Source organism: Rhamphochromis longiceps, linkage group LG3 (assembly GCF_057381845.1).
Source record: "Rhamphochromis longiceps isolate RC_006_pf linkage group LG3, R_longiceps_female_GT1.1, whole genome shotgun sequence".
Lineage (NCBI taxonomy): Eukaryota > Metazoa > Chordata > Actinopteri > Cichliformes > Cichlidae > Rhamphochromis > Rhamphochromis longiceps.
In genome coordinates, this window is record NC_140559.1 from 1,487,912 (window position 1) to 1,498,865 (window position 10,954).

The 10,954-nt window shown below is 41.1% G+C and overlaps 2 long non-coding RNA genes across 7 annotated transcripts; one reads left to right on the plus strand and one right to left on the minus strand.

The window, feature by feature from the left end:
- Positions 1 to 632: 632 nt before the first annotated feature.
- LOC146672465 (uncharacterized) lies at positions 633 to 4,094 on the minus strand. 2 transcript variants are annotated; one of them, XR_014908252.1, is made up of 4 exons: positions 4,013 to 4,094; positions 3,695 to 3,875; positions 2,920 to 3,005; positions 634 to 2,835 (listed from the first exon to the last, which is right to left on the minus strand). It is a non-coding gene; the product is annotated as an uncharacterized LOC146672465 (long non-coding RNA). The 2 variants fall into 2 exon arrangements; XR_014908251.1 differs by having other exon boundaries at positions 633 to 2,835; positions 3,695 to 4,041.
- Positions 4,095 to 4,500: 406 nt separating this feature from the next.
- Positions 4,501 to 10,222, plus strand: LOC146672466 (uncharacterized). 5 transcript variants are annotated; one of them, XR_014908263.1, is made up of 4 exons: positions 4,501 to 4,627; positions 6,530 to 8,335; positions 8,558 to 8,619; positions 8,722 to 10,222. It is a non-coding gene; the product is annotated as an uncharacterized LOC146672466 (long non-coding RNA). The 5 variants fall into 5 exon arrangements; XR_014908262.1 differs by having other exon boundaries at positions 6,530 to 9,465; positions 9,722 to 10,222; XR_014908264.1 differs by having other exon boundaries at positions 6,530 to 9,465; positions 9,749 to 10,222.
- Positions 10,223 to 10,954: the final 732 nt, after the last annotated feature.

The window sequence follows — 10,954 nt, forward strand, 5'->3', positions numbered from 1 at the left end:
GCTGCATTAACACAAACAATCTAAAAAAAAATACAATCTGAGTAGAAAAAGTGTATTTTTTTTACTGTAAAAACCACATACATGTTTAAAAAAAATCATTTTTATAACTTGAAATGCAAATATAAACTGTAATCTTGAAAAAAAATATGTTAAAAACTGCAAACAGCAAAGTTATATCAAACTATTTACCTAAAAATGCACCCAGTGCATCAGGTGTTAAAACTAGAGAAAGATCAGGTGTTACACCACCTCATCGGCTCATCTTCCTTTCATATTTCTCAAAATATGTCTTCCATTTTTAAAAATGAGAATATCTTAAAAATGTGTTTGTTTACAGCAGGGCTTATAAGATACTGGACTGTAGCCTGCTGAACTGTACCCTGTACTCTGCTGGACTGCAGCCAGCAGTCTGCTGGACTGGTATCAGTTGGAGAAAACTCTGCAGTCTGCTGGACTGACACTGCTGCTGAAATTTCATTATAATCTTGAAATTTTCGAATTTAGAAGTTCTTTTTCTATTACCGTCATATTGTAACTGAATTTATACTCTCACAATAGAATAATGAACCACCATAAATGAGTTTGGAATGGAGCCAAACCCTAATCCCCCCCCACAACCACCCGCCTTCGCCCCCAGTTATTGTTATTACAGTTTATTGATTACAATTTTTTGAAAACTGTGGTTTTTATCAGCAGCTTCTTTCTTTTGAAAACAGATGTTTACATATTACTCAGAAGTATATATATTTTCTCTATATATACACACTCTGGTCAAAAGCTTTAGACCACCTCCAGAGTCTTACTGAAACCCAAGCAGTTTAATGTCTCTTTTTTATTTTGAAGTGAAAGCACAGAACAAATAAACAACTGAGGTTAAAAAACAAAATCACAGAATCCATTTGTAATCAAAATTTAATCTAGACTTTTGACTCAAAATAGTAACCTATTTGACACCTATGACAGCTGAACACACTAGTGTCATTCTTTCTACAGTGGAAACCAAATATTCTTCGAAAGGTTTTGATGCATGATCAGTCATCTGGGTAGGTAAATCCCAAAAGGTTGATTTCTTCATCTGGAAAAAGCATTTTCAGTGGCAGAAACATTTCATTGTTCATTCAGCTAGCTTCAGTCATTGTGCAAATGTACTGTTTATAAGATTGGTCAAACCTGTAGACAGCTGAGACTGAAGAAGTCATTTGGATAAGTGATGAAACGTTTATCCCACTTTGGGGATGTTCTTCAAAAGGTTCTTCCCAATTCTGCTGCAAACGTTTCCATAAATGGGTAGCGCTTTTTGGGTGCTTTTTAACCTTCTGTCCAGTTCATCCCAAAACAACTTGATGGGCCCACTCTATGATGGTACCTCCATGTTTTTGAGCTCATCTTCTTCTTTTTTTTTTTCTAAATTAGAACTATCATAGCTTGAATTTTTAGGTCATTATCTTTCTGTAGAAGGACCAACTGGACACAAACCAGTGGGTCCTGCACAACACTGCAGAATGCTGTGGTAGCCATTTTAGTTCAGGGCGCCTCGCACTCTGTATAAGTCACCGATCCTGGATTCAGCAACAGTCCCATCACGTGTTCTACATGTCTGACATTTGATGCCACATATTGAAAAATCACCGTGTGATGTACAAAATATTTCAGATTTCGATTTATCAGTTCATAACACCTTCTTCCAGTCTTTACCAGTTCATTGCTTGTGCCTTGTGCCTATCACACAAGTTGTTGACTTTTAGAAACTTGTCTTCTGATTTAGCTGTGGCTTTGTGTTTGCCAGAGTTCTTCCTCTCAGTTTGCACCAGTTCCTGAGTGCCTTTTCATGGTGAAGGAAACTGTACTCAGTGACACATTGACTTTCTTTAAGAATTATTATGATATCTCTTCTATTGTTAACTGCATTTTTTGCATCGTTTTTACAACAACACACTATTTTTGCAGTACAGTACAGTTTAAATAATACTCATGAAGGTATGGTACACTATATACCATCAGTAGTTTTCCACCCTGCTCGCCCCCTGCAGACAGAGGGGAGTAGTTCAATCATTTCTTTTTAAGTGAACAAGACAGCATAAGGAACAAGTTAATAGCTGTAATATTTTACCTTTTTTTGCTTCTCAAAAACACAAAAGCACTGAATGTTAAACAACTGATCTGTTCATCTGAGTCACAGAAAACTGTCAATTCAATATATCATCTCAGAGGTTTAGAACAAAACATTTGCTCCACAAGTCTGATTGATTTCATCTGCTCAGTTTCAATCCCACAGATGTCAAAGGTTACTTCCCAACAGCCTTTCTAACATGTATAGACTACTTGCACAATACATTTTTAACTCTAAAGGTCTACACTAAAGTCTGGACTTCAGTGTCTCGGTCAGCTGCAGCACCATCTGTCAGTTTATTCCCTGCCGTGAAGGTTTTCACAGTGCACTAAATTCAACCTTTTCCTGAAAGTGTTTTGCATTCTTTCCCCCAGTGTGGTCTGTTTCCAGCCTGAACTAACATGTGGCACACCAGAGTACCTTTCTGAGTAAAGGTTTTCTAGGATGACTGAGGTCATCTAAGGGAACATAAAAGCATCAAAGCAGTTCTATATTCATGACACATGTCGAGTTTCTCTCCAGTCAGCTCTTTATTTGCATTTCTACTCTAAAGGTTTTTGGCACAGTTAAACGTTTCCCACATTGGTTAGAGCTGTATGGTTCTTCTCCACTGTGAATACACATATGTATCTTTAGGCTACCTGACTGAGTAAACACAGACCCACACTGGTCACAGCTGGAAGACCTTTCCTCCATATGGATTTGCTGATGGCGACTCAAGGAGCCTGAAAGAGTAAAAGCATTCCCATATTTTCTGTATGTGAACAGATTCTCTCCAGTATGAATTTTGATGTGTTTCTTCAGGTTACCTGATTGAGTAGATAGTGATCCACATTCATCGCAGCTGTACAGTTTCTCTCTGGTGCAAATCCTTTGAAGGCTAGCTGGCCTCTCCCTTACAGATAGGGTGAACAGTTTAGTCATTTTATATACTAACTATTAAAATATATGTGTGGGTTATTATTGTTTTATTGGTACTGTAAAAGTCAGGAATAACATGTTTTTATTGGTGTATGTGGTGTCTAAAGATATTTTCTGGTTATTAACATGTTATAATTAATGTGTGGCTTTAATTCTTTCTGTGAATTATTAAACTTCGGCATTTAAAAACACAGAAAACTAAGGCACTACAACAGAAGAAATCCACCTTAACAGTCAGATTAACGAAGACGATAGAAACAAACAGAAGCACAAAGTGTACATGTAGCTATAATGCTCATGGCCATATGTGAACATCGGGTAACAGTAGTTTGGATGGTTATTTAACCTGTAGCACTGCACACCCCCACAAGTTTACAGTGTCTGGCTGTTAGTAATAATGGTTTATTAACATGAGCCTGAACCTCAGAGAAGCCTGACTGCAGCTCTCAAACCCGGCTGTCTGCAGGACAGACGACAGCTTTCTGGAGCACGGTACTCTCATGGGTACTCTCGTGGACGGGTTGCCCCGTCTTATTAGTTTGTTTTTCAGAGGCGCCAAAAGCCCAACCGTCTTTATTTTCTTTTTCCGAAACCGAACTAAAACCAGAATAAACCGGATGATAAACGGTCCGTTGTAGAGTAAAAAACATCCGGGACACTGACCTGGAGCTCGTTGGGAGCTTCGGAGGGCTGCCCTCCGTCGCTGGTCTCTAGGTTTATGGTCTGCTGGTCCTGGTTCTTCTCCGCCATGATTCACGTTAATCCGGCTCCTCTTGTCGCCGCCATCTCCACAGCTGCCACATTGCCCCCATTGCGGTGCTGAGTAGTTGCATTACAAATGGCTCTGTTAAAAAACAATGTAATTTAACTTTTTTATTCATCTCAAAAGGAAATAAAACCTCAACGACTAGATTCTGTTTTTAAATAAGGGACGACATATTTATTATAAAAAAGGTAAAGAAAACATTTCGGCAACCCTACTCGCTGACTCGCCCACTGGTGTCTGGCTGCAGGACAGCCCATAATCCCCGCCTCCTCCATGTTAGCGGGTGGGACGACAACCTCCCCCTCAGATAAAGGCTTCCCCAAGATTTGTCTTTGGGGGTCTACTTTTTACTACCATAAAACTGGCCATTGCCACATTTTGATAATGCTATTATGTGAAACAGTGACGCAACACAATACCAAACAAATCTCCCTGTTATATCAGACTGTCGATCACTGTGATCGTCACGTTTTGGAAGTAAATAAAAATAACAAGGAAATAAAAATAACGAGACTGTTAAAGACAGAAAGCGGTGACAGCGCTGATCGATGTGCTTCAGTGAAATTCTCCCTCTGTTAACATTCGTGTTACTCACAATAACTCCGTTTATAAAGCCACACTCTGTACCATAAATCATCCTTGCGGGGGTTGTCGGAACTGTTTGCGCAGTCGCACTAAGGACAGATGTGCTCAGAGGCATGCCCCGTAACGTGTGTGGAGCAGTCTGTCGTGCGGCAGGAATAAGTTGAACAAAGTCCATCCAGACATGTGTGTCATGCAAGCTAGCAGCTGCAGCACCCGGAGTTTGCACCCTTGGCAAGCGGACTGAGGTATGTGATGAGAGGTGATCTGTTGTTATATTTTATTTAACCGAACTGTGCATTTATTTAATCTGTGACTGTATATCTCAGAATTACTTGTTTGAACTTACCTGAATTAACTTAAGCTCATTGTTGTTGCTCCTTGTTATAGTTCAAAAGGACTGTACGGGTATCAATTTTTTCTTATTTTATAGTTTTCACGGTGCTCAACGTCCAGAGAACGAGCCGTGTGTGGAGAGGAAATAAATGGCTGCAGCCGTTAGAGACTCTTCTGTTGTTCTTGACATAGAGAGGAAAGACTGCTGTGTTTACTGTAATAACCGCACAGGTTTGCAGATGGTTTGCGGCTCGATCGGCTTCGTTTTGTGTTCTCAGCCCTCAGAGTTCTCTGTGTTTTCTGCTTGTTCGTGTGATCCGCTTTGTTTGTTTTTACTCAGTTGTATATAGTATTTGTATTTGTGTTCTATTTTTATCTTATTGTATATTTATTTTATTTTATTCTACTGTATATAGTATTTTATTTTATTCTATTCTGTACAGTTGTGTACTGTATTTATTCTTATTGTATTCTAATTTTTGCCTCATAACTCTTGCACTGTCCACTTCCTGCTGTGACAAAACAAATTTCCCACGTGTGGGACTAATAAAGGTTATCTTATCTTATCTTATCTTAACACACTGTCAAGCAAAGCTAGAAGCTGGCATGGCGCTAGATTTTTATGTTTAATTCATTTAAACATATATAACTACAGGAAAAAACACTAAATGTGCTTTTTTCTTTATAAAACTGTAACATTTATCAGATTTTCATGGGCTAATTCTCACCGATCGTAAGTACGTTTTTAAATCCTCCTCCGCTGAGTCAGCCGTGAAGAAAACAGTATCCTGTAACACTGGCATGATGTTTTAGTGATAATGAACCTTTCCAAGACTGTTACACACTGACAGCCTGAGGTGTTATTCAATAAACTGAAAATAACCGACAGACGGACCCGAAACCCCTCCGCACTGTTTCGCTAAGTTAACTGTGTTTTTAGCTGGTTAACTAACGAGCTAGCGGTCAGGGAAGGCAGGTGTTCGTCAGCTAGTCCGTGTGCATGAATGAATCTTCTCCGACTAAAGAAATCTGTGTGAGTCAGTAATAACGTCACTGTTACTGTGCTTTTATTATGCGTGTAGAGCAGCAGGCAGGACTTTGTCTTTCTTTATATAAACAGTAAAAGTAGACTTTCAGATCTAGAAGTGTGTGAGCAGGGCTGTGCAGAGAGGTTTAAAGGGGCGGGTGCTCAAGCCCCTCTAGCCCCCCCCCCCCCCCCTCCCCCTCTGCACGTGCCTGTGTGTGAGCAGGGCTGGTTATTGTCACTGATTTCTACAACTGATTCTATTCTGATTCACAAGGTCATGATTGAATTCAATTCAATTTTGACTCAGTCAGAAATATTATAAATACGATCATTTATTTTGGATATGGGCTGTTAAAAGAACCCTGTAAACCTTGTAAATTAAAGATATTTCGTTCCAAATTATTTGACTGTTCCTCTGCAATTAAAAACTCAGTGTAAACTATCTATCTAAACTAAGCAGACGCTTGTGAGGTGTGAGCATCACTGCAGATGCTTTTGTGTCAAAGTAACTGAGGATAAAACAGAAAAACATGAAGGAGCTTTTCCTGGCCTGGTTTTGTTTTTACAGCAGAAAACCTTAAAGATATTCTGCAGTAGATCAAAAACTGAAGAAAACCATGAATCAACATATGAACATTACCTGATAGAGACACAGATAAGAGTTTTGCAATTTGGCAATCTGTCACTCCTTCAGCCAGCTCAAACATTTTTTCGTGTGTTTGTTTTTTGTTTTACAGTTTTGGACACTTTACATTTGCAAAACATATGATATGTGTTCCTCCTGTAGGCTCACCAGGGCAGCTGGATGCTGGACGAGGACGGAATCCCTTTCAGAGCGAGGGAGGGTGTTGAGGGCTGGCGACAATGGCGGTCCTAGCCTGTTTGGCGCCCTGGGCGAACACTCCCTATGGTGCCCCCCACCCCCCCACACACACACACACACACACAAAACATATTGAGAATTGTACATTAGCATAAAACTGTCGGAACCATACTGAATTTCACCAGAGAAACACACGTTGCTTCCTGCTTTTATGACCTTTTCGGTCAGCAGGAGGTCACTCACACACATTCTCACATAACACACACACACACATACATACATACAGTGCCTTGTCTTTGTAACCGAGGGGGGTTATGAGGGGAGGTACTATTGTTTTGTGTGAACTGTGTTCCCAATAAAAGGCAGCAGTCGGAAGCTGGATTTGGGGTCATTTTGTTGTAGACACCAACGAGGCCTCCCTTGCAAGTAAATCGATCGATCGCTGACTCTCTTGTTTTCTTCATGATGAATAAGTCTCTAAACCAGCGGGGCTTGTGGAAACACAGACCAACACACACATATGGAGAGAGAGAGAGTATGCATTGTATGCAAATGGATACCAAACAGCCATCATAATGTGTCACACAATGAGAACAGGACAAATCAACAACTGACAATGACTAATTAATATTAAAATCTGTAACATAATGTATTGTTTGGAGTTTAGTCTGTTACTGTTGCTATTTTTACCATTTCTTCTTGGAGCAACTGTAACCCACATCATTTCCTTAGGGATTAATAAAGTATTCTGATTCTGATTGGTTCAGGATGTCCTGCCATTATCCAATCACACATCTGCTTACCTGCATCTTTTGCTCGTTTCTCCTCCTCTTCTTTTCTCTTTTTCTAAACTGAGCACCTGATGGCTTTGAACTTTTCTTGTCCATCTTGGTTTTAATTTTGTACTCCAGTATGAACACCCATCCTCCAACCCGAGGATCACCACAACATGACCTAACACACCTACACCTTAGTTCACAGATTCACTTTGTCTAGCGTTTATTTCTGGGATTTCACACAACCCAGGATTCAAATCATGAATACATGATGGGCTTGGATTTACAACAATATGAATGAAATGTGCTCTATTTGGAAGCAGCCGGCCCTCCTGCCCTTTCGACGGGTTGTGTGTGAGACTTTAAATCAATGGCGATTTTAGCCATTGATTTAAAGAGCAACCCCCCCCCCCCCTCCCCCAAAATGGTTTGTTCCAGCTCGCCTCTCCCCTACTCTGGCTCCAGCGCCGTTGCTGCCAGAGCGATGGTGGCTGAGACGCAGCAGAGCGGAGGTGTTAGTGTCTGGCTTAAAACAGGACATATTAGCTGCATTTAACCTTCAGTTACTCTTTATATAGTTAGGTAGGAGTCACACCATGTTTCTTTTAGCTGAAATACATTACACCAGTTAACCTGCAGTGTTGAAAACTTTTCCGTCGATGTTTGCTACCCTACAATCCGTCCTGCTCTGTAATAAAATCAGCCACATTTGACCGTCCTGTTGCTCCCATTGAAATGTATACAGCCTATTTAAAATCTAAAACTTAGAATTGTCCGTAGCCTGCTGTTGTTACCACTGTCCTGTTAGAAATGGATACTTACTGACTGAATGCCCATTAACCTTATAACTCCTGTTGTGTGTGTGTGTGTGTGTGTGTGTGTGTGTGTGTGTGTGTGTGTGTGTGTGTGTGTGTGTGTGTGTGTGTGTACAGAGACACAGCCAGGTTCATAATGGATATGAGGAAGTTTTTTCAAAAAAAGGAGCCACATTCAGGTAAAAGTGTAAAATCAAATGATCCGTGAATCAGGAATAATGTTGGATCAATGTTTCAATGTTTATCTTTTATTAGATGTTCATGTGGTTTGGTTATTTGCCTTTTGGTTGAAAGTACACTGAGAGAGGACTTTTTATTAGTGATCTTAATAGTATTTTTTTTTTCATATTAATGTAATTTTTCATCTGATTGAATACAATCTACTTGTGTATGATTGTCAGTCCAAAGAGGGAGAGAGGAAAGAGGGAACGTGAGGAGAAAGTACAAGGTCAGGAAGAACCAGGTAAGCAAACAGACAGGGAGCAGTGACAGGCACAACAGAAACTGTTAAACTGACAAAGAGAAAAAACCTGATTTTACTTTTACTGTCCTCCCTATATTAAAGCTGCTGTACAGAATCTGCAAAACAAACTGGGTTGAAACATTTTTGACCCTCTTTAACAACATTCCAACATAACATTATAATGGATTGGGGAGATTAAAATTAATCAAAGGAGCTTGCAAAGAAAAGCGTCTGGACTTCTTTAAGTTGCTTGAAGACGTTTCACCTCTCTCCCACCACGATGCCGCCTGGGCAACCGCCCGTATCAAAAACCGCTACTGGCTGGCGACATGGCATAGATGAATGGTCATTCCTTTGGCACCGTTCTATCTCTCCGGAAGTGGCAGGCAGTGGTCCTCTGGTTCAAGCCCCAGTTGTTCCAGTATTACCTGGAGGACATCTGAAAAGTTGGCCCTTGCTGTTGCAGGAAGGGTCACCACTGGCACTTTCAACTCTCTGGACAGCAAATGCAGCAGCTGCAGTGACCACTCCAGTGCGGGCCACTGGTACGCCTTTGCTGTTGCTTGGAAGACCTCCATGAAGGCTGGGGGTCATATCCCTTGTCCATCCGGTGGAGTGTCACTGCGGGGGCCAGGGGAAGCAGTGTTGGCAAGAGACACCGAACCTCCAGTGGTTTTGTCCGGTGTTTGGCCTGGTCCTGGTCCTGCAGTCAGTTGAGCTGTCTGTGGTGCTCCACCGCCTGCTCCTGATCCAGCGGTTAGCTCTGCCACCATTCTTGCCAGTCATCCTATGACTGGGTTTTGGCATCACTCATGAAAAATAACCCGGTGCACACAGTGTTACAAGGTAAATTAATGTTTATTTACAGTTCATTTTTAAACAGTTTCTTCTTAGCAGCTTTCCAGCTGCACCCTTCAGTTCTGTCCTGCTCTCCAGCTCCCTTCGTAACCTGGCATCCTGCTCATATACAATAGAACAGACCTTTGTCATTTTACATGTAAAACCTGATTGTGGGAAAATATATAGAAGCATGATTAGCTGATGTAAAACAGCTGTGTGGATCAGCTGCTCATGATGCCACACCCACCCCTCCTTTTCACAGATGATGTTGTTCTGATGGCTTCTTCAGGTGCTGGCCTCCAGCTCACACTGGAGTGGTTCGCGGCCATCAGCACCGTCAGGCCATGGTCCTCAGATGGAAAATGGCAAAGAGCCCACTTCGGGTCAGGGACAAGTTACTGTCCCAAGTGTAGGAGTGTAAGTATTTCGGCCTCTTGTTCACAAGTGTGGAGAGAGGGGAGCAGTTTTATGTATCAGGCTGTAAACGTTTATTTCTGCTGTGAAGTTGGACTGCGAAGTCTTAACACTGGAGTTTACAGGGATTGACTCCCCTTAGGAATGACAAGTTAACAAAGGTTAAACTTTGTTTTAAAAGCTTTTAGGATCTAATTTACACATTAATACAGAAATACACAAAAGGGTGAAGAAAATCACAAATATATTTGGGCTTTCCCCTCTTTGGTTCACTTATCAAAATAAGGAATCAAACAACAGAGACGAGTAGCAAACAGTTGATTTAATCATCCGAGTCATACAACAATGATTTCATCTTAAAGGTTTAAAATGCAGAACAAGTCAATACAAACTCATGCAAAGCTTCACTGCAATGGCTGAAGAAGAAAAACTGAGAGCAAACAACTCGTAATGAAAGCTCATGCTCGGGCGCTTCAGTGTCCGCCTAACAAAAGCACATCGTTAAAAAACACAGCAGGACTTGGAGAGTACTTTGTCCTCAATGTTGCCCTGAAATAAAATGCTGCACAGATTAAAATATGGAAGAGAAAGGAGCTCCATCTGACCTCTGACCTCATCAGAGGAAGAATAACGTGGGATTTGATCAAATGGAAGCGGCTGTGCTTAAAAGTTCAAAGTACCATTTATAATAATAACTTACAAAGAAAACACATCTTACTACCTGCATCTGTGTTGCTATCTTACTTAAAGGTTTATCGCTCAACTGGGAGGAGAATCCTGGGGGGAACTAGACTGTTGAGCATCTGGAAGGACATCCAGATTACCTGCTGAGCCTCCTGCCACCACAGCCTGAATTCAGATAAATGGAAGATAAAGGATGGAGGGCCCTTTAAGTCTTATCCAGGTGCCTGATGAGTGAAGCACTCATTGCATTGTTTTAATTGACAGGTGTCGCGCAGTAGAAGACATCGAAACAGGAAGCAGAGAAATTGTGGAGTTTTTTCATAAAGTGATCTGAATCCCTCCACTCCCTTGGTGGCAGTACTTATTGCAAGTTCTACTTCCCCACATCGGACTCTGT